The sequence below is a fragment of the Caretta caretta genome, chromosome 1, assembly GCF_965140235.1.
Source record: "Caretta caretta isolate rCarCar2 chromosome 1, rCarCar1.hap1, whole genome shotgun sequence".
Classification (NCBI taxonomy): domain Eukaryota; kingdom Metazoa; phylum Chordata; order Testudines; family Cheloniidae; genus Caretta; species Caretta caretta.
The window spans coordinates 80,406,587-80,431,307 of record NC_134206.1 but is presented as its reverse complement, the minus strand read 5'-3'; the positions used below and the strand labels follow the sequence as shown (position 1 = coordinate 80,431,307).

Genomic DNA, 24,721 nt, shown 5'->3' with positions numbered 1-24,721 from the left:
ATGCCACGATCCTGTGACAATTATTTTGTATCGGTTTGGTGCTTTAAAAGACTAACTTAACACTAGGAGGACCAAAATTTGGTCTGCCTTTTTCATATTACTAGTATGTGTACAAGTCCATGTAATTTATGGTTTCTTCAACATATCAGTGTGCTTGCTTAAAAAAACAGTACTCTCAAGGAGCCCTGCAAACCCATGCATGTACAATTTTGATAGACATTTTAAACTAGATCTGCAGGAGACTAAATGGATCGTAATCATTTGCCATCGAAAACCATTGATTAGGTCATTGTAAAGTTCTTTTGAGATGTCCAATTTAAAACGATGCAAAAGATTAAAAATATAGGCTTAGGCTCATTTTGTGCTGAGACCAAGGCAACCTTAAAATTCTTAATATTTCCAAGTCTGGGCTTGCCTGGCAGAGCTTTCAGTATCAAGTGATATATGTTAACACTCCTACCCTCACTGAAGGGGCAGGGCGCTGATTCTTTAAATCAGACTTCCTTTCTCCAAAATTTTACCTGTTTGAAGTTAAATCTGTGTTTTGTTTTGTTTTTTAAAAAAAATCAAAGTTTTAGGCCTTAGTGTTGCAAAAGTTTAACTTTTTTCTTTAAATGTTTTGTTAAACTGGTGCAACTTTTATGCATCAGGCACAGATCTTTTCCTTTCTCATTTGTTTGGCTTTCACTTGTCATTCCATAAATTCAAGAACCATCAGAACATCTTCCTGCCTAGATAAGACCTAAGCTAAATAAATGTAAAGATTGCCTTCTTTTTAAATCAAAGAAGCACAAATGGAGACACACCTAGTATGCAAGATGATTCTAGTAAATAAATGCCATTTAAGTTTTTTATTCTCAATTCGCTTCTGTATTTAGTTGTGTGTTGCAACTTAAGTTCCTGCATACAGCTACAAGATGACATGCAATACTTAAGCACTATTATAATTATTAGCTCCTGGAAAAACATAATTATATTTCAACGGCAATTAAGGGAAATGAATCTCTACAGTGAATTTTTGGCTATTTGTTCAGAGACAACCAGTTTTCTGAAAAATCTGGGCTTGCATGTGAATGCATGCTGTTAGTGTTTTGCAGGATAAAAATTGTAAAAAGTTTTCTCCCTATTCAGTCTCTGCAACTGTGAACACTACTTGTTCAAAGGAGTTTACTCCAATACATTTCTTACTTCTTATACTAGATAAATATTTTTAAAAAGTAGCTCTCAAAACGAGTGAGCTAACATGTATTTTATAATGCAATGTACAATGTAACTTACTGAAGAAGTTCAAATCAAGATGTGCATTTTATTAGTTACCCCACAACACAAAAAAACAAGGAAGGTTTATTTTTCCCTGTACTCCGCACTTTTAATCACAAAATGCTGTGAGGTAAATATCCATTCCGTACAAGACCTTCATTTTTAAATAAACTCTGTGCTCCTAAAAAGGTGCTGCAGTTCTAGAGATTGAAATCCTCTGTCCACAGCATCGGTAGAATGTCTGCAGCTGCATCAGCTTTCCTACGTTATCCCACATACCTCAAACCTGATGAGGAGAGAGAATGTCAGTTCACCTCTTTAACTTCATTCACTCGTTGGCCTCTGAGTTGAGACTAAGAGGAAAAGGAGAGAATAAATGTGACGTAAATATTTATCCACAAAAATCTTGACTGAGATCGGCTTGTTTCATGTAGATGAGTGAACCTGCAACGGGAATTACGTTGTCTCTCCCTACTTGGGCCAGATTCAGATAACTGAGCTAGAGATTGTGGCTTTTCCAATTACCTGTGCCTAAGACATCCATTCTCTTAACAAGTTCACATTTATAGTGGTAACCTGACCATGAGGGCTTGTAATTTGCAGTATGTTGTATTGCTGATGGATATGGAAACCTCCTAGACACACTGCAATACATAAATCAATGATTTAAACCACAAGCTTAAAACATTACTTTTATATCATCGCACCTCTCATTTAAGGGTATGTATATTCTTAAAACGATACAGTGGGACAGCTGCGTTGTTGTAGTGCTTCAGTATAGATACACTATGCCGACAGGAGGGATTCTCCCACTGGTGTAGGCAGTCCACTTCCCCGAGAGGCGGTAGCTAAGTTGACAGAAGACTTAAGGATCAGAATGTGCTTTTAAAAAAAAATTTACGCTGATGTCAAAGTCAGATTCAGGACTCACATAATTTGTCAGACCACTGTGTTTATTAGCAAAGCGCTTTGCCAGTGCACCCAGATATGTGAGCCCCTCTTTGAGGCTCAGGTTAACTTATTTATACAAATAAGCCAAAGCCAATTTAATATAAGAGACAAAAGGAAGCAGAAACTGAGAAATATACATACATATCTTATTTGCATACTCACGTTATCAATCTCCTAGCTCAGTAGGAGCTCTAAGTTAATTAGTTTGAGTACCCATTGTCTCACACTCCTTAATGTCTCTCTTCCTGACAACTATATTTCAACAAACCCTTCAAGTAGCATTTCTTTAATGAATTATAATTTAAATATAATTCATTCTACTTTCAAATTGAGAACCCAAAAGAAATTTTGCTCCTTATTTTTACTGAATGGGGAAGCAGGATTTGACCTACTCCAGGTCTGACATCAAGTGAGAGAGATGGGGGTATAGAATCCTGGGTCTAGGAGTTTCATTCCAGGACCTGACCAACTACAGTACTTGCTCACAGATGGAAGTTAAGGTCACACAGATCAAATCTTTAATAACTACAGGACACCGATAGAAACAGTTTGGTTTAAATTATGTTCCAGCGCTCCATCTCACAACTGCTGAATTTATTCAGGAGGCTCGCTGGTGGAGGATCATGGAAATCTGAAAATGTGGTTTTACTTTGGAGGCAGTGACCGTGGAAAAATAGTACCAGTTCAATCAACTGATATTCTCCCTGTGTGTGTTCAGAACCCTGTGTGCTTATTTAGTGACAAAACCAAATACCCTTTTTTATTTTACTCCAGTTAGCCAGCAAAGAGCCAAAAAAGCTGTGGGAGAGTGAATTAGAGTCAGTTCCGCCCCCCTCTCCCCCCCCCCCCCCCCCCAGATCAGCAGAATTAGCCAAATTCAAAGAGCAAAGCCCAGTTCTACTCTAATTACACTTTCTATATCACATCAAACATAAGGTGTTTGTCTTCACTTTCACTGCCTTTCGTGGTCTATCCCCACTCTCCTGATCATCTCTCATTCGTTATCAAGCTGTCAATGATCACATCAATGTATTAAATTTTTAAACAGGTACCTTAATGCTTTTTCTCACACTGTCCCACATGTTTGTGAGGTGCTTCCTATAAACATCTGCAACGCTACCTCATTATCCTCCTTCAAAACTCCTTGACAATGGTTCGGGTGCTGAGATCACAGCCTGTCATGCTTACCAATATTATCTCATTGTTTCCTGGTACTACTCATCTGTCTATGTATCTGTCCAAGTATACTTAGATTGTCAGCTTTTGGGGACAGGGACTGATTTTTTTTGTCCTTTTTGCACAGAACCTAGGACAATGGGATCCTGGACCATGACTAGGGCTCCTGGGTGCTGCAGTAGTAATACAGATAATAAATACATGACTAGAGATAGAATTGGTGACCAGGGGGCTGTACAGTTATAACTGAAAGCAGAAGTTTGCCTGCAGATTTTTTTTTTTTAATAAAATGTGAAAGCCAGGACCTCCACAACTTGACTTTTAAATCCCAGGTTGAGTTTGCAGGATTAGCAATTAGAAGTAACATCCTGACTTGTAAGAAGAGTACATTCCATATTGATATTACAGAGAGTCAACTCATGATGAGGACATTTTTCAGAATGTAGCTGCTCTTTAAGAGTAATTGACAAATAAAATCAACTCTTAGATGATCCATTGCTGATGAAAGCATGCATTTGATTTTAATATAACTTGGCCTTTCATCTCTGTGATGCAGTGTGGCAGGCACCTATCAGTGCTGAAGTAGAGCAGTTCAATACACTATTAAATCTAGTGGTTGAATACTAGAAAATATCCCAAGATTTTCAATACATTTCTAGGGAACAATCTCCAGTTTATCATTTTAAGTTCAAAGGTCATTTAGACTAGCTGTTAGGGATCAGGATTTGAAACAGGATCTTTTACAACACAGCAGAGCAATTTTGATTTTCTTTGAATTTGAATTTTTAAGGTTGTAGTTAGAGTAGTAAGGACCCAGTGAAGCAAGTGTGGCTGTATATTGGGGCAAACAGAGCTCTATGATGCTTTCCTGGGGTGCCCAGGACTTAGTCACCTTATTACTACCTTGTCTCCAGAAAATGGGAGTCTTTATTGTGGCACCTAAGTATGAGCTCCCTGACACTGTCACAGTCACTCAAGCAGTCTTCAGTGGGCTTATGCCAGCCCCAAGATCGTCTTGCAGATTAACACCAGGGGCATCCCTGCCCCTGAGCTCCTCTGAAGTGTCCCTCTGCAGTATCCTGTTACTACACACTCACAAACTTAGCAGGTAAGCTGTCCCCAAAGGAACAGTGTACACAGCTTGACTGGTACAACTCAGAACCTTTATAACATCACAGCACAAATATATTTATAGTGAAACAATTGTAAGTCTGTCATCAAAGGTTTAGAATTAAGAGATAGTGAGTAAGGATAATACATGGAAACAAATGATTACACCCATAAAACGAAACACAATCCTGGGTCAATACTTATCAGTGATTACCTTTCCTATTTAATAAAGTAGAGTTTTTCCCATGTATTCTTTGACAGAGCTACTGGTTTTCAGTTAAAACCAGGATCCAAGCATTCATAGACAACCCATGGCTTTCAAGGAGTTTTCTTAGTAAATGGATCCCAAAATGTTTTGTCCTGCAGTTACAGTCTAGCAAACCTTTGAAGTGCACCTCCAGATAAGTCTCTTCTCCCCCATTGCTTGTTTTTCATGTTGACTTCACATCCCCGTGAAAGAATCTTTATTGGCATTCAGTTCAAACCAGTGATGAGAGGCTCGTTGTGAAACAATATAAAGCTTAATGTACGGGTCAGTTCACTACATGGACAAACACTACTGGGCTGAGAGAAAATCTGTCTCTCCTGGTGACTCATACCTTGATATAGATTCTCAGGATATATTTTCATACATGTCCACAACTCCTTAAATAGTATCTGTACATACATTGTGCAATGATATTAATGACCAGCATGCTCTTGGCTTTCATTTAAGATCTTACATGGCCCTCTTTATGGAAAAAATGCCATGAAAGCAATGTGTTATGTGCATGAGCTTATCGGGCCTGATAAGAGTTGCTGTTCTAGAACAGTGAACCCACTCTTTGCCATTTAGCATGAGAAGTTCTGGGGGTAACAAGTTCATTGCAAAAAGAACAGGAGTACTTGTGGCACCTTAGAGACTAACACATTTTAGCCCACGAAAGCTTATGCTCAAATAAATTTGTTGGTCTCTAAAGGTGCCACACGTACTCCTTTTCTTTTTGCAGATACAGACTAACATGGCTGCTACTCTAAAAGCTCATTGCAGGATCCTAAAGGTGGATCTTTCAGTAGTTGGAAGAACCTGACAGTAACTAAGTAGAGCAAAAATAATGGAAGATAACAAAAAGTTTTCTCGCTTCCCCAGAAGAAATCGAGCTCATTTCCATGACAGCTACATGATTTTCTTTCCTTCTAAATTGAGAGAATCCATTTCAGAAACTGCTGTATAAAACTGAATGAGACTAGTGCCAGAACTATCCTTAGTTAGAGTTACTGTAGGTTATGGAAACTTGAGTTTGTATTGAAGAGTCAAAACTGGAGCAGCCTTTTTTATTGAAAGTGATTAAAATCTTCCCATCTCTTGATTAATGTTAGAATAAACTCTTTTAAGAAGACAAAATAATACGGGTTTATTTTTTTTAAATAGACTTGCACCAATTTCCATTGACTCTGATGGGGTTTGTGGTGGTCAACAATTCTGAAAAATCAAAACATTAGTGTTAGAGTTTTAAAAACTCTGACTTCAACAATTTGCTTATACATACTTAATTTACCTAAAAAAACCAAAAACCTCCTTACCAATTCTGTTCCATAGTTGTTCAATTTTCCAAATCAAGATTTTTCTATGTAAAATTTCTGTAAGATAATGATCAAATCTTAGGCCTGGTTCTGTCTTTCACCCTAAAGAGTCCATTTTTATTACCTAAACTATGATAATACAAACATACATATAAATCAGTGACCACCTATTTCCTGAAATGGAAGTCAAGATAAGAGACTATTGAAATAATTGGGACCGCTCATGATAGCGAAGACGAGCATGCCACGAACTGCATGATTGGGGTCTTATGTATCAAGATGGGGATTAAATCAGTTTGTCTAAACAACATTGTGACCTTTGGGGAAAAGGCTAACTAGAGTTATTCTAACTTTTAGGCTTTTAGAAATTGTTGAGTTTTTTCATTATCACTCAAGTTTACACAGTGCAGTTATTACAGGCACAAAACAGTGTTTTAACAGTACTAATAAAATCGTATCAAACCAATGAACACTGATTAAAAGTATGTTTAAGGAAGTAATTCTTCACTGGGGTCACATACAAGCAAAAATTTAAGACTGGCACTTCCCTTGAGAGAGCCCTTTTTAAAAAGTCTAGAGCCAAAGGGCTCCAATGACCAGCCAAAACAGAGCAGAGCAGAGAACTAACATAACCATATATGGAATATTACAAATCAAGTCTCATAAGGAAATAGATAAAAGGCCAAGCAAAGTCTTGGATAACATGAATAAACTCATTGTCAACAGAGGCTTTTTCAGAGCAGTCTAACCAGCTGAGCCACTTGAGTTCTTGTAACCTTGACTGTAGAAGTTGGAGGCAGATTAGGGGGATATGGAAAAATAAACCAACAGGTCATAAAGGACCAGAGTATGAACACCAGTTCTTACATATGAGCAAGTATTATTCAGAGTTTAGACACACTCATTCTTAAACATAGTAAGAATTAGTGTTTTTAAGTTTTGGAGTAGAGACTTGGATTTAGGACTTTCACACCTAACACTAGTTTTAGTCCATCTCTAGGGACAATGGTGGGCCCTTATACTGCAAATTACTTCATGTAAACTTAAGGGCCAATTAGTTTGAAGTAGTTTACTGAATCAGGATATTAGATGGCATCTGCACAAAAATCTGAGGAAGCAAAGTCAGTTCTCTCACTTACAGTCATCCAAACATTAAGAAGGAAACCTCAGTAAAAGCCACAAAAACAACAGTAGCTTTGTGTTTTTGTATCATGAGCATGAAGACTAAATACACTAAGTGGTAAGCTTGTAGGTCAGGTTAAGGAATGAGGGACCAGTTGTTTCTGATATTAACTCTAGTATCTAGAAAACTACATACAACAAATGTTAAAATACACAGCATACAGGAAGAAAAAATTAATAGCTAAACAACCCCAAGGATCTCCCTTTTCATAAGTCTTCCTTTAACCAAAACATCAATTTCTCCTGTTTCACATATTACCTTTACACTGTGATGTGGGACTTGCTGCCTGGTGCTGTATATATAGAACCCTAGCTCCACCTCTTTTAGGTCTGTCCACTACCAGCATTCCCACAGAAGACCATGAAGAACCTACTGGGCATGCTCTGTAAAAGTAAATTTCCTTAAAAAGGACCCCGTCTACGTTTATTTATCCTCATGAATAAGATGGAAGCTTATGCTATATTTCAGTCTATAACCAGAAACAGAAGAAGAGCTTTCCCTAAAGTAAGTTTTTAAATATCTACTTGCTCTAGTATCCCATGTTTGAGTATGATACCTGTAAAGCTATGAGGGATAATACAGATTGGGAGAAAATGTAACAGTTTATGGTAGTCATCTCAGCTGAGCAAGTATTTAGTATAAAGTGTTCTGCTTGTTAGCAAATTAACTCTGGAACTTTTCTTGTTAATTACTTTATCAACTACAGCTGATAAAGAATAACACCACCTCAGGGTGATTTGTCTCCTACTGTTACAGAGATGCAACCCCCCCCCTCCTCAAAACAGAAAAAAAAAACCTCTCTCCCAATAACAACAAAAACCTATCCAAAGCCTGATCATGTTAGTTGCAAAGTCCCGCAAAATAAATAAAACATGGATATAGTTTTAACTTCTCTAGGTTTGGAGGTTCAAAGCTTTACTTTTTTTTTCTTTAATGTTGTTTTAAATAGCTGACTATTCGGGGAATGCTTCCTTACAATTCATCTTGTTAACTTCAGTAGGATTTTCGCTTCCCTTCACCATGTATGACTTTAGAATAGCTGATTTTATTTTTTTTTTAAATGACTGAGGTTAGTAGCCAAGACACTTGCATACACTTTTCTAAGCACCTACTTCTAAACTTTTTTTCTCTGAATGTCTAGTTTTCCCTTTATCCATTGCTCTATATGTATTTTTAGCCTCTTCTCATTTTAGCATTCTCCCCCACCTCTTAGTTTGAGAGCTGTTATTCATGCTTTAATTCTCTTCCATAGTAGTGGTTGCTGTCAGGATCTGTTACTACTTTTCCCTCTCTTTTTTTCTTCTTCATAACAATGATTTTTCCTTTGGAGGAGTGAACTGGAAGCTGTTTCCTTCAGAGCCTCTCTGTGCTACTCTTTCAGCAACTCCTCTAGCTAACTGAAAGTATAGTTTTACCTCAAGAGCTATGCACACTGCCTCTGCAGAACTCTGACAACCCTCCATCTCCCATTGCTGGTGCAAGCAGCAGGGATCAAACTCGGTCATGGTTATGGGCTACCAGTAGAACAGTGGGACGTTTTCCCCACTGCTTTCATCTGCCTCAGTCTTTTTAGCACTTCTATGCCACATTCCATGCAAAGTTCTTAAAGTGCTTGTAAACAATTAATATTAGCCTGGCAACACACCTGTGAAGGATAGAAGTCCTATGAGGGAATGGAGGCATGAAGAAGATCTTTCCCCAAGGTCCTAAAGGAGATTTGTGGCTGAACAAAGAATTAGAACCCTGATATTTTCTGAACACAAGACCTGTATGCTTTAGTCACAAGACTATCCTTCCTCTATCATTTCCCTATCCCCATTTCTTTGTCTACCTTTCTCTTTATTTCTGTTTCTCAATCACCTGTTTGTTCGCCTGCTAGGGCTGCTGCTGTGTCCTTATGACCTTGTTTAGATGGAGAAATTGTTTACATATCTATTGCGGAATGACCTTAGCTCTCCATATGTCCCGCTGTGGGGACACTATTACAGAGTGATTGCTCACAAAGCGGAGTAATTAGTCCAGAATAAGTCACTTTATTCCCAAATAGAGTGTGCACAGGAGGAGCTATTCTGCAATAGCTTTGCCAGTCAATTTCCCCATCTAGACAAAGCCAGCAGCATAGGAATAATAGTAAAACCAGCAATATAGGAACAATTCTCTTCTGTTGGATCTCCTGTGGGGTAACTTCAAAAATGCGGTAAGTGTGGGAAGAGTATGTGTGTGAAAACAAAGGGTATGTACAAGCCCACCCCCAAATTTCAGTCTCTGCCTCTCCAGACAAACTCATTTGTTCAAATGCTGATGATTGTTAGGTGACTTAAGCACAGTGTATGCTGAGGCATGCAATGGAGCTAGAAGTTTTTGTTGTGGAAGCTTTTATGTAATGGTCTACAAACATCTGGGAAGAAAAGCACATTTGGAGTACAAACGCACTGAAATGTTTTTTACTGTTCATCAGGGTATTAATTCAGCAACTAACAAAGTTGGTATGTTTCATCTTTTGTTTTCAGATAATACTTGGAAATAATAATTCACTGTTACAAAGGGTCTGAGGAGCTTAAAGTGTGCAGATGTAATCCCCTTTTTACAGACTATTGAATTTCTTAGCCTCATTCCACTAGCTTGCCTATAGTCCTAGAATCAGCGTCAGGGTTGGGAATAGAACTACGTTCCCTTGACTCCTAGGGCCCTACCTCATGGGGGAAATAAAACCTTGAACTAGTTTAGACAATGCTAACTTTAATAATTGAATGCAGCTAAAATCTTTCTGTCTCTAAAGCTGATCAGTCTGCTGCCATCTCAGATCCCAAGAGCACATAGTCAGTGTCTTCATTAAAGCTGGACTTTCAAATATAGTGAGTGTGTTTGTGCATTAAGAACCAAATGTGAAAAACCTTAAAACAATGCTAATTATTTCATGAAATGCTGTCCTCCCCTGAGCCATAGTAACTCTTAAGTGTTTACTAGCATGGTGTGTGAAGCCTTCATCAAAGCACCTATTATAAGTCTCCAGGACCAACAGAGATTGAAGATTAGTCATACATTCCTATTTATTTAATTCAAAATGTTACAATTCCCCTTGCCTACTGGGTTCTCTCTCTCCCCTAGGAACTATTATGAGAGAAGAAAATTTCTGAACACATTTAAAAAAGATTATTATTATTATTATTTTAATTATTGTAAAGCATGTCAAGGCATTTCACAGGCATAGGGCAGCATAGAGGTTGAAGGTGTAAAGCCAAGAACACATGTTTCAGAGTAGCAGCCGTGTTAGTCTGTATCCACAAAAAGAAAAGGAGGACTTGTGGCACCTTAGAGACTAACCAATTTATTTGAGCATAAGCTTTCGTGAGCTACAGCTCACTTCATCGGATGCATTCAGTGGAAAAAAGTACATGGTAGCACATGCCTGTTGTCTCTTTGGTGAGTAGATCATGAGTTGTTGCAGGTGCTGTCTTGAATGGCAAATTGAGACCAGTTCTGCTATGACCAAAGCATCCTGTTAAATGATTAATACGTGTATTACAGTTGCAGTCAGAGGCCACAGTTGAAATCAGGGGCCCCATTATGCTAAGTTCTATACAAACACAAAAGGAGACATGATCCTTTTCCCTGAAGAGCTTGCAACTTAAGAAGGCAAGTGATAGACAAAAAGAGAACCAGTTGTGGGGGTGGGGAGAAGAACAATACAATCAAACATTTGCTATTTTAAATAAAAGTGTAGTTCTGTATGTCCATCTATCTCTCCATGGATAACTGGCCGGGACTATTTACAGGGATTGTGGCAGAGGTGGATCTTAAGCAGGGATTTGAAGGATCAGAGTGTAATTACTTATGGATCAGTTCAGGGAGGGAGTTCCATGTATAAAGGGTAGCATGGAAGAATGCAAAGAGACATTTATGATAAGCTGCCAAGTGGGAATGTGAGGCTGGTGAGCAGAGGAAGTGGGGGTGTGACATGATAAGAGAAGAGTGGACAAATGTGAGGAAGCTTGAAGGTAAGGAAAAGTGTGAACTTGATGCATGGGCAGTCAAAAGAGGGGGAAAGGTAGTCAAAGCAACAGGCAAGGAACATGATCGCAGCAGCTGTGTTGTGAGTGAGTTGGTGGGAGTTGATATGTGTGTTAAGAGGTTGGAGAGGAAGGAGTTTACAGTGATGAAGATGTGGATAATGAGGACCTACATCAGAGTTTTGGCTGTCTGGACAGAAGGCAGTAAAGAAGACACAGACGTCGATGACTTCATTTTATGGATCACAAATTAATTACATAGTCATAATCTGTTTTATTATTGAACAGCTCAACTTCACATGCTTTGAGAACTACACACTTCCAAAGATCATTTACAGACAAAACTAGGAACCTATCATACATTATAGGACTGGATTTTTCATTCCTCGTCAGAGCGAAATTGAATTTCAAGATGTGAAAATGGATGATGCTTTAAACGGTTATAAAAGTAATTCACTGGGACAGCTTCGTTGGTTGTTTTTCATAATGAACAATAGTGGCTGCATTTTTATGGGTAGACCTGGGGTTCCCTCACAACACTGAAATGTAAATACAAAGCTTGTAATGTCTTTAACATCAACCACCACGTTTTTAAAAATCTATTAGCTGCTTACTACTTCTCTGAGCTCTCTTTCTCCAACAATCTACTGCAGTTCAGAGGTGAGCTGTGCCATTGGTTACTCCCTCTCTCTCTCTGGGCACTCTTGCCAAGTGAGAGGCCTATCCTTGTGCATCTCTTAGGGGAATTCTATGATTCAACCCATTTTAGACTGCACTGAGCAGGTAACAGCGCCCCCTGTTTATCAACTGTATTACCTCAGCAGATCCAGCTGGCTTTGGCCCTTGCTATAGCCCTCTCTCCAGGGATTTGTGACTAGTATGAAATTGTTTTGAAAAAGCTATGCTGTGTCAGTACAAGCGTTGTTTGTTTGTCCATAGGAAAATAACAAAGAAAAAGGGGTTAAAACAACAAAAGCCTACATGCATATTGGCTTACCTAAACTTAGCCTTCCATGCCTGTTTAAGTTGGTCTTACCTGATGCAGGCACCCCCAGCACTGGAGTTGGGTGAGACACACAGCATCTCTAACAGTCTGACCGTATTCCTCAGGTCACAGCCTGTCTTTTTATCCATTTCAGTTTTTTTTTTGTTCATGAGTTCTTGCCTGAAGATCTCCTGAGATTTCAAACGGAGATCCTGAACCTGATCAGACTGGTTGGACTTTCTCCAGAGGGGGTTGCAGGTAGTTTTCAAACAGTGGATTCATTGTATTGTCTATTTGAGCGCCAGGCAATTCAATTAGTCATTGCTGGGTCCTTGGATATCTGGGGAGAGTGCCAGCTAGAATTAACCCATAGGGATCCATAGAGCCAGTCAATACACAGTGACCCCCCCCCCCAAAATCCATAGATAAACATCTGTATTAATTGTACAATTAATACATATCTCCCACATTTTTCACATGTCCTGTATTGTCTGTTCTTTTCCTGTGATGGTTTTATCTTTCAGTCTAGAATTAAATATCTCTGCATCAATAAAGTCTCTTAATACTTTATATTCCAGGCAAAGGACATTAAGAAGTTATCCAAGTTAATGTTTAATTTGCGGAATTGGCATAGTACAGCCATAATTTTTTTTTAATTACATTGAACAGGACATTCATTTTAATTAGCCTCTTCTCTTGCCCATGAAGTATTTTCAAATCCTTTTTACTAACATAGATACACATTTCCTCCATTATCTCCGCCCCTCCCCCTTCCATATTTATCTAATGTTTTGAAGGTCACTGTCTCAAGAGATGTCTCCTTCACTTGACTATTTGGAACCTGTTGTTTTTCCACAGGAGAATCAGGACTAGTGATAAATCAGTACCTTGTGATAAGTCTTTCTTTACATCCTTACTTCCGGTCCTGGAGGTCTGGAATTCTGCCTCCTTTAAGTATACTTAGATATCTTTAGGGCTGCACAGTGCAATACTGCCTAGTAACAGCGAAGAAAGGAGCATTACTCTAATTTGGACAGCATTGTGATTATGGTGTCCACTTCTTGGGGGAGAGTGGGAACTGGGAAGTGGCTCGTGGAGCCCTGTTTTAAGACGAATAGGGATTTTTGCTTGTGAGTCAATGAGGAATATTGTTGTAAGAAGTCAGAAAATAGTTTTTAATCTTATGGTGTAATACAATACCTAATCTAGAAACCTTTTTTCAGTCCTTTCAGCAAAGCAGTTCCATTTCCCACCAGATGAACTAACAAACACTGAGTAAAGAAAGTTAATCTGTATTTGGAAAGCTTTTTTTATCTATTAAAAAGTTAAAAACTATGCAAACATAAGGCTTTTGCAAGTTCTTGTCTGAATTGGCGTGAATCATAGAATCTCAGGGTTGGAAGGGACCTCAGGAGGTCATCTAGTCCAACCCCCCGCTCAAAGCAGGACCAATGTGTGAGTGTGAATAATACTGCATGTAATACTCTAAGGGAGGTATATGCACAGTGCATAGTTACTGAATGGCATCTCCATTGATTTACATTGTGTTCCATTAGTAATTCACCCCAGTACCCAGCTTTGCTTTCATCAGAAAATTGTCTGCAAAAGTAACTTAGAATATTGTAAATTCTTTGAATTCATCGAATACAATGGGACTACTCACCTGAGTAATGGAGGCAGGCTTTGGTACTTAAACCTTTCCTCTGATTCTTTGCTTTAAGGCTTCTATATTATGTGTTTTGCATTAATCAGTAGTCTTTTTCTGTTTAATTGTGCTTGCTTTTATTTTGCATAGGTTATGGCAAGTTATGTGCTTTAAAAACAACTTAAATTATCCTCTGTCTCATTGAAATATTTCTTATTTCATTGCTCTTTTCAATTCAACATAGTATGCAAATGTCAGAGGTTTGATTTCACTGCCACGGGACCTGTCCTACAAAGATTAAAAAACTGGATTCCCAATTCTAATGCCAGCAGTACTATGCAACAGTAAACTTTTATCATAAAAATGCATCTTCGATAGGCTACCAAATTTAATGCAAGTTGGCAAACTTTCATCAGATGTACAATTTTCATCTTCTTTGTTGCCACAGTATATTCACTATTAACTCTGAAATCATGAGGAACCTGATACTGTGTAAATAAATATAAAATATATATATGAGTGATATGTGCCAGCAATGCCCCTCTGCCATGTACATTGGCCAAACCGGACAGTCTCTACGCAAAAGAATAAATGGACACAAATCTGACCTCAGGAATTATAACATTCAGTAACCAGTAGGAGAACACTTCAGTCTCCCTGGTCACTCAACAGACCTAAAAGTGGCAATTCTTCAACAAAAAAAACTTCAAAAACAGACTCCAACGTAAAACTGCAGAACTGGAATTAATTTGCAAACTGGACCCCATCAGATTAGGCTTCAATAAAGGCTAGGAGTGGCTGGGTCATTACAACACCTAATTTCCCTCTTGTCAGCTGTTTGAAATGGGCCACTCTCGTTACCACTTCAAAAGTAATTTTTCCTCCCTTGGTATCCTACTGTTAATTGACTTGCCTCGTTAGACTGACCTCCTACTTGGTAAGGCAACTCCCATCTGTTCATGTGCTGTGTATTTCTACCTGCTACTGTATTTTCCACTCCATGCATCTGATGAAGTGGGTTTTAGCCCAGAAAAGCTTATGCCCAAATAAATTTGTTAGCCTCTAAGGTGCCACAAAGACTCCTCGTTGTTTTTGTGTATAAACTGGAACCAATAGGCCCAATCCTGTAGCCATCTCTCAGACAGGACTACAGGATTGGCCCTTATTGAAGTCGAATCCCTCTTTTTTTTTTTTTCTTTTTTTTTTTTTTTGGTTTTGGGTTTTTTGTTTGGTGTTAGCTATCTAATTGATTTTCCTGGCATGGATTAAGCAAAATTGTAAGATGGTAATAGCAACAGCCACTGTCGATCACATGAACCTAAACCATTCTTCTGTTGTATTTTTATTTTTTGTTCCTCCAAAATTGTTTTGTTATGTTTGCCAAGGGGTTCCATATAGCTTTGACAGTGACAAACAGAGCTCTAGTTCTGCAAAGAGGTAATCTTGCAATTATGGCAAATGTGTGATTGTGCTGTGGCAAGACAAAACACTTTGCTGTGGTCATGTCTCTACCAGATGGTCTATCAGGCCCCACACAATACATTTTTAATGTCCCCAGAGGGACAGATTCATGTATCCCTGATAGCAGGAGTGCAACAAATAAGAAATATTAATTCTGGGCAGTTGAAGACTTCATATAGGCTTCTTTTTCTTCTGAAGCAATAGTCATTTTTGTTTTGTTTGTTTGTTTGAAAAAATGAGACTCTTAATGAAAGATGAATACCTTAGTACTTTCTCTGTGTTTTGCAAAAGGAGTCTGACTTTCTGCTATGCAGTATTTCAATAGCCTGCTGAAGATTACCTTTATCAACCTCTGAAAATCTCCCCAGCCTCACTCAGGGCCTTAACTTTTTTGGCCCTCTATTTAGAGGAAGAGCACAGAATCCAAACTGAAGTTCAGTGAGGTAAATGGTAGTGTAAATTACATGTTGGTGTAAGTTACATGTAGAGGGTGGAGTTGTAGCAGGAAAATATTAAAATTAATGCTTTTTCCCCCTTCTTTGCCACTTCTTGTTTACTCTTCTTTTCCTGCTACAACCTTTCCATACCTTACACTGATTTACACCATCATTTTATATCCTCTCTGAATTTGTCCACAGTGAGCCTGAAGGAACCTGCACATAACCCAGGCAGTCTAGAGGTCAGACTACCTGTCGAACACTGCACAGAATTTTTGTGAACATGGCTCTGTCTCTGATCTGTCTGACTATTTTTAGTGTGCCAATCAGTGTGACCTCTAAGAGCCAGGTATCCTGAACTGTGTTACATTCCTCAAGTGAAGTGACTCTCTTTCTTCCAATGTTTTATGTTTTGAAATGAAGGAACTTTAGGCGCACTTAGTAAAATAATGTAAATGAGAGTCCAGGAAAGGAATTTTTAAAGGCTGCTAAGATTCACAAGGAAGTCCAGTAGCAAAGCATATAGCTGGCAGCTGGTTCTACAAGTGACGTAGAATGAAAAACTGGGGGAGGACGAGGAAAAGGAAAAATAAATGTCACATGAAAAACTGAAGTGTTGGGAGGTGATGTATCCTATGTGTTTGGGGAGGTCAGGATGTAACAAAATTTTAGACTGATGCAATATGAAAGTATCTTAACTCCCCATTTTCCTTCAGTCCATTCCTATCACTTCAGTGTCTTTGAGTTGGCTCCTCCTGAGGCATTGCCTCCTGCCTGACGAGAGGCAGTATTTCAGATCAGAATTAGTCTTAAAATGCTGTTTCCATTTTTAGCCTTCATGCTACCTACTTTCCATCTCCTTGTTTCCACAGCATACAGGAAAACAATGTGCCCATGTCAGAAGCACAGCACCCAGCCTTTCGTTTGTCTTCCAAGGTCTAAACAGCACTGCTATGAAATTCCAGATATTTACCTGCAAATGAACACATTAAATTTATTTGACTTAATTTCCTTTACCCTGAAGTAACATGTATTTTAATAATTTGTAAATGATTTAATCAAATTAAAAGGTTTTGACCTATAATAATCCAAATACAGTCAATAGTGCTAAATTTCTTCCTGAAAAATGCTACATTTTAACTTCTACAGATAGCTATATATTAGTTACATATTCAAAACTTTTTATTGTGAGTCGCACGTTTTTGTGCTTAACTGTGTGCTTCAGTGTATTGTTTTGTCTTTTTTAAAGTTACACAGTACATTCTTATTTGGTATTTCATTTTTATTATTAATATTACTGCAGCAGGGCCTAGATGCATGAGGTTACAGTCTCACTGTGCTTGGTACTGTACAACCACATAGAGATGGCTCCTGTCTTGAAGAGATTACAATCTAAATAGAAAGAACACAAGTACTTCTGGCACCTTAGAGACTAACAAATTTATTAGAGCATAAGCTACAGCCCACTTCGTCAGATGCATAGAATGGAACATACAGTAAGAAGATACATAATACACATACAGAGAAGGTGGAAGTTGCCATACAAACTGTAAGAGGCTAATTAATTAAGATGAACTATTGTCAGCAGGAGAAAAAAAACTTTTGTAGTGATAATCAGGATGGCCCATTTAGACAGCTGACAAGAAGGTGTGAGGATACTTAACATAGGGAAATAGATTCAATATGTGTAATGACCCAGCCACTCCCAGTCTCTATTCAAACCCAAGTTAATGGTATCTAGTTAGCATATTAATTCAAGCTCAGCAGTTTCTTCTTGGAGTCTGTTTTTGAAGATTTTCTGTTGCAAAATTGCCACCCTTAAGTCTTTTACTGAGTGGCCAGAGAGGTTGAAGTGTTCTCCTACCGGTTTTTGAATGTTATGATTCCTGATGTCAGATTTGTGTCCACTTATTCTTCTGCGTAGAGACTGTCTGGTTTGGCCAGTGTACATGGCAGAGAGGCATTGCTGGCACATGATGGCATTTATCACATTGGTGAAAGGAGCAGTTGCAGCACAAAGAGATGTAGCGACTTGTCCAAGATCTCACAACAGTGGCAAACTCCAAAATAGAACCCAGGTGTCATGAGTTCATCAGGTGTCCTATCCATTGGACCATACTGCCTGTCTGTCATGTGTCTTCCCAAATTCACTAGACTGCAGAGCTAAAATAGCTGAAACATGTTTCTAGTATCTTCCTATATGCCTGCTGTGCTCCCCATTTTATCCCCTCCCCCCCTTCCCCAGGACCTAATCTCTTTAAAGAGTGACATTCCTGAACAGGTAAAACTACTGAAGATAAATAAAACAAACTTTCTGTCTGTAGACTGTAGTGATACTTTGATGCAAAGAATGATTGCCACCTTGATGAGTACTCAAATATTAAAATGAGCAAAGTATGAGTGTATAAACAGTGATTGTCAAACAAGGATGGACAGGTAAACTTAGGACATGAAGCAAAATCATATTCATAGTGACTGAATAATCAAAAGTCTTTGTACAAAACCAAAAAACTGATGACCGTGCAATAGCTGCCTTTCCTACTATCACCATAATAAAACTATGAAAATATAAAGTTAAGAAAATATATTCTGTACTGTATATTCACATTTTATAACCCTAAACCTTAAATATAAAAGTGCAGTAAGACAAAGTGAATGAATCTCCATCCTGATAAAATATTAAACTGCACTGTTACAGCATTTCAATAGAAGTGTAGAGAATCGTAACATATATTGCTGGTCACTGCAGCCTCTGGTTTAGATTTTTTTTTTTTCTTCTGAAATGTACAAAAAAGTCTGAGTTCAGTTATGTGAATAAAGTTTTATTGGCAAACATGTCCTCTAGAGAACAAGAAAGGAGATGAGAACGTTGCAGAATGTTAAAGTTGCGGCCTAATTAAACCACATCCAGTGTCTCCTGTCCTTCTTCCCACTCAATGAGGCTTGTGGGCCGTCTCTATCCAGGATCCCACAGAATCTAGTTAATTTCATGCTGAAAACTGAGTTAGTTTCAGAGTCAAATACTCCTCTGGGCATAAGTGTAGATCTCATTGTTCATAGCACAGCAAGAAAAACAGCCCTTCACCATGGTGAGCAGAGGACAAACAGTAGGAGCTAAAATAGTTATTTTGAATTGTATTTAAAAAAATAAATAGAGGGGGAAAAAAGTTGACAGTGGCTTGGCAGTTGGCCAGGAATTTTTTTTTTTTTTTTTGTCAAAGCAAGTGGTTTGGTGATGGATTGCAAACTGGTGTCTGATGTTTGTTTTTCCTTTGCAACTTATTTGGATGCAGCGTTAGCTTCCAATGCATATATACAGCAGAGATGCAACTCTCAAGGAGCAGTCTTCTCTTCCAGACCCAAGGGAGTGACTTTGGGGAAACACATGACAAAATAACTTTCAGATGTTATGGATTTTCTTTAGTTTACAATGGCAGTCATTCAGTAAATAAGTATATATTTGTTTTCTTCTATATGTGAGAAATCTTTCTATGCTTAATGGGAATCACCTGTGTGGTGGACTTGTTTGAGATGTTTTTTGGTTTTGTTTTGTTTTCTTCAGGGTGGGCATAATCTCCTCTGTTCTGTTGCCAGGAGGAGGCTCTACTCCCGAGTGATTCCCCATTCCATTCCCCCTTTATTTTTTAACTGACTCCCAGGCTTGGAGGTCCCTGACACAGAGAGCCACCATTGGTGAGTGTGGCTCTTTATGACCTGTCAATTCAGTTTCTTCAGCTGGCTTTGCAGGAAGAAGGAGGCGTTGCTGAGCAATTCATGGTGCTTTCAGTCTTGTTTGGGATGAACCAGGCTAACTCCTCCTGCACTTCTGAGGGTGAAGGACCAGTGTGTGGGTTTGGGACCCGCGTGTGTGACTTTTTGTTCTGCCTTTGGGCCACTCTAATGGTCACTTGAAAAATAATGCTTCCATCCTTTTTGCATTAAAGCTTTAAACCACTATGAGATCCCTTAGTAAGATAGCCCAGTTCAGGGAAAAAAATATAGCTTTTTCTTTATTAGAAACTGGTTAATAACAAGCATCGTTACCATATGTGACTTAGCTTTCTGACTTGACCTCTTGTCTGACTTCAGCATTTATTTTGAGTTAATAATGTGTTCCAAAATCTGTTTATGCAAACACTTAAGTGAGAAATACTTCCTTTCAAGCTTTAGAAGACACTGTGCATGCCTCATCATTGTAGGATTTTACATAAGATTACTTCATCGAATGGCTGATGCACTGGTTTAATTTTCCTGCCCCCCAATATGAAGTTTGTTAAGTATGTTGCTAGATTGAGTCTACAGTGTGCCAGGAGAAGTTGAATATGAGTGCTCTACCCACAAGAAAAAAATTTAAAAAGTTCCTGATTCCTGTTCCGGGCAAATTAAACTATCCTTGTTTTCTTGCAAGGTTGTTCTGTTCTGCTATCAAGCCTCTTGTACTTGAAGCCAAGATGTCAAATACCTAGATCAGCACTACTACTTCATGAGCAAGATTTATTTATTTATTTTTATGTTGGCAGTGCTACAGAGCTCTCTGGGCCAGAATGTGAATCACTGAGGCAACAGTAATATATCACAGTACAGCAAGACAGTTGTTCCCTCAATTTATCATTTTCAAGAGCAAAATCTGGCAAGTAATTCTTTGGTGGCAGCTAATGTCAGTGTTGCATACAGCTTCTTCTGAAATGGTATCTGTTGTGAAGTGTTCAGTTAATTGTAGAAATACTTCTGAACACATTATATATCTGTATATATACATTGCTGTTTTGCTGAGCAGCAGCAGGTGTCAGCAGGCCTTGCAGGTCAGTTTCCTATTGGAAGAAAAACGAGTGACTAAAAGTCTGGGCATAATATTTAATGCAGCTTATCTTATTTTACAATGTGTGTAGCGGTCCTCGAAAAGAGGTGGCCACTAACAGCATGCAGATAATCCTCTTTCAGGGATCTCCGAGCAAGCACAGAGTTGCTCCTTGAGAATCAGGGAATGCCATAAGAATTGACTTTTGTTAGAGAGATTAAGGCCAAGAGCAAATTCCTTTGCTTCTTACACAGCTCCCTCAAAGAAACTGCACCCAAAAATGAACAACACAGAGTTTTCTTCAAAGACTGAAAATTTGCTTGCATGCTTTTTTTAAAAAAAAGAGAGAGAGAGGAATTTATCAGAACATTTTTATCCTCATCTGGTGACCCCTGTCATAATCATACTTACTGAAAGACCACATTGTCAGAAAGTCTAAATCACTTTATAGTTAAGAGAATTGTGTGTCGTTCTAAGTCTGTTAAGGCTGTTTGCACATAATGTGTCATGTGGACTTTTCTCATATATTTCTGATTGAGCTTTTTCTGTATAGCAAAGCTGTAGTGCTTTAAGGTAAGGATTATTTAATTTATTTATTATTTAGTTGATGGGGAAAACTAACTGGCTTTCGCCCCCCCCCCTTAACATAATCCATTTCTTGGGAGCTAGTACAGGAAAGTGTTAAATCAGTGAAATGTAAACATGAATTTATTATCCTGCTGAATGCAGGCTCTGTCAGTCAAAGAACCAAGTAATTTGTTGTAGGAATATTATGTGTAATTTAAGATTATATTTTGTTTATTAAATAAGATTGGAAGATTTGCACATTAACTAGCTAGATTTCAATAACTTTCTATTAGTGGGTTAAATCCTGTTGTAGTATAAGAGAGCTAATTTAATCTGCTTCTCAACACCTTTTATTGAATTGTGATAAATTCACCATCCCTCTTTCATTAGAGCTAAGTAAGAGTATTTCTACATTGTTAAAACAAATCAAGGGCCAAATTGCCTCAATTTTGCATCCACAACTGATGATGATTGAAATCCCTTTTGCAACTCGCTTCGGCAGCACATATACTAAAATTGGAAGGATACAGAGAAGCTTAGCATGGCCCCTGCACAAGGATGACATGCAAATTCGTGCAACTTGGCCCTAAACATGGAATTTATGCTTTCTGTTTTTTACAGCCATATTCAACTACTTTTCAGGTTATGATCTTCCCATTTCACACACTTGACTGTGCATAATGTGAATTCTTGTTTTAATAACATGCTCTTGCTTTAAAAAACTCCTACATTCTGATAGTTTTATATTTTTTTAAAAAAAAGAAAGAAAAATCTACCTTCATTATGTCTAACATGCCCTTCTGGCAAATCAGATTTCTTACAAAATTTTCTGATTAGATTTTTAATCAAATTCTATTTTAAATTCAGTAAAAATACACTACCACCCTACACTTATTCATCCAAAAAATTGCTGTTTTGATTTTTACCTTTCAATCTTATCAGTCTCTTAGTTAGTGTGGTTTATTAATCTTAACGTGAATCATGTGTAATGCAGAAAGCTAAGAAGTATTTGTTTTCGAATAACATTCATAGGAATTAAGTGGCTGCCAGTCAAACTTGCCATGTTACTGGCCTTAATTTGAATCTTGCTCTTGGAAAAAGTAAAACAGAACTGCTGAGGTTCAAGGGAGTGGTTCTCAGATTATGGTCTGTGGATCATCAGTGGTCAGCACCTTTTCTGGTGTTAAATTTCAAGGACTCGTGTGATGAGCTTGGTAGAAATAGATGGAGATATTCTGAGGACCAAGAAGTGATAGACTGGTTATCGGAGCTCTTTTTTTCTGGAAAAGATCTGTGTGATGAAGAAGATGAAGAACCTCTGGATTGGTAATGGAATATGTAGGTTTTTATTTCTTGGTTTGAATACAGCATTCATTGCTAGTGGCTAAAATGCCTCCCAATAGCTTTTGGGTTATAACGATAAGTAAATTGAGGCTGCAATTCTGGTTCTAGTTTGCACTTGAAGTGTTGAAATAACACCAGAGGCCGTACTTATCATCTGTCCGGCTCAGCCAGAGGTGGGACTTCAGGGCTGTAAGTCTGGTACCTTTGCTGACCACTAAATGTATTGCTAAAAATCAGTTCATATTGAAACTGTTACATTTGTGTTATGAATCTGTAGACAACTTTTTTTTTTCACTGTATTGCGACAGCTGCATTGGCATGAAATGGCCTTGTGAACTAACTTGTGTAATATTTGAACTAATGATTTACACTGAAATACATTGTAATATATTTACATTAAATAGTTTGCTAGTAACCATTATGCTTTCCTAAAATACTTGTCATAAAAATCCCCATATTCTAGGTTATTATTTAAAGTGGCCAGACACTTCCTATTATTAGACCCTGTTTTCAGATGCTTATAGCTTTGCTAAACTTGGGCTGAAATTGTAAATGCAAGGTGTATGCCTTAGGCTGAAAACTTTTGGAGACCTTGAGCCAAACCAGTTTAGCTGTTTCTGAGAATGAGACTGGAGAAAAATACATTCCCTCCTCCTTGCTGCTGTGCTAAACTTAAAGAGAAGGCTGCCAGAGAAGGTCTAGCACCCACCTGCTGTGGAGCAGAGACTGGAAATTTGGTGAGGATGTCTTTACATCAGGGGCCTGCTTTTTGTCATCTCCATGAAAATATGCCCATATTTGGCCAAGTTTATAAGCTTTTGAAGAATCTATTTGCAAATGTTTAATGGAGACTTGCTGGAGCTTTGCAGCTAAAAACTCTGAGGGTTCCGTCTGCACGGAGATGCTCAGACCCAGGGTGGAGCATGTACTTTTCTTGCAATTGAAACTCTGGGGTGTGGTGAGACACTGGATCTGAGAGCAGGGAAAGTTTCTCTCCTGTGTTCTCAAACCCCACCCCCCAACCCTGCTGGGCCCAGGCAATGAGGAGGAAGAAACTGCCTGATTTTCAGTGCAGAGGGAGCAAGGGTGGTGGGGCAGGGCAGGGGGAATAGATTGGACCAAGAAGCCTCGGGGTGGATGTAATTGAGAGCTGAGGACAGAGGGATTCATAGATTTTGTTTGTTTTTGTTGATGCCAGAAGGAACCGTTAGATCATTGGCTCCCAAACTCGGGGGTGCATTCTCCTCGGGGGGGCGTAAAGAAATTCCAAGGGAGCGCAAGGCTGCCCAGGCTTTGAGCTCCTGCCGGGGAGGCTAGCCCCCAGCCTCTCCCCTCCTGTCCACCCTCCCCTGTAGGTGCACTGCTGCGTGGGTAGCATGGTTTGCGCCCACCCACCTCCCAGGCTTTCCTATAAGCCAGTCCTGCCGCTCCAAGTGGCCTGGTAGGGGTGTTGGATAAGGGGCAGGAGGTCCCGGGGGGCAGTCAAAGGACATGGGGTGGAGGTTTTGGGGGGGCAGTCAGGAGACAGGGAGGAGGGGGGGTTGGATGGGGGTGAGGTCCTGGGGGGAGCAGGGGGTCCCAGGAGGAGGCAGTCAGGGGACAAGGAGCAGAGGGGGTTGGATAGGGGGTGGGGTCCCAAGAGGGCCAGTTAGGGGTGGTGGGTCCCGGGAGGGGGCGGTCAGGGGACAAGGATCAGGGAGGGGGAGCTGGATGATGGTAAAGGAGAGGGGGGGGGTGTGAGGGTTTCTTGAAAATTAAAAAGGGAGCGTGATGCCAAAAAGTTTGGGAACCACTGCATTAGATCATCCATCTAGTCTGATCACAGAGGAGCCTGGGATTGTGTAACAAATGGCAGAATTAAGGTTTGCGTGTGCTTGAAGTATGATACAGTCTTTAATTACATGATCACATCCTTAATTCTGGCACTTCCTAACTTATGAGTGCTTTACTTTGCATCTTTAATCTTCTTGTAACATAGTTTTTGTGTGTGCAATATAAGTCTGTTTGAGACTTTAATAACACAAGAAGGACTCATCACAACGCGATATCGTGTAACTCTTCAAGAAAGTGTAAATATGATTTTTAGCTAATCTTGCCTTTATTTTCTTTACAAAGTCGGTGGCTACGTGATCAGGTGGTACAGAGCATACCCTTTCATGCAGGGCAGGCTTCTTTGATCCATAGATGGGAGATTATGCTGTGTATGCTAGTTATTTGCCATATCTATGTGA

At 38.9% G+C, this 24,721-nt stretch overlaps 1 protein-coding gene and 1 pseudogene across 2 annotated transcripts in view; both read left to right on the top strand.

The window, feature by feature from the left end:
- The window catches only part of TBC1D4 (TBC1 domain family member 4), a 156,503-nt gene that overhangs the window by 26,752 nt on the left and 105,030 nt on the right, over window positions 1-24,721 (top strand). The gene's annotated exons all lie outside the window — the stretch shown is intronic.
- Window positions 21,637-21,749, top strand: LOC125630743 (U6 spliceosomal RNA; annotated as a pseudogene).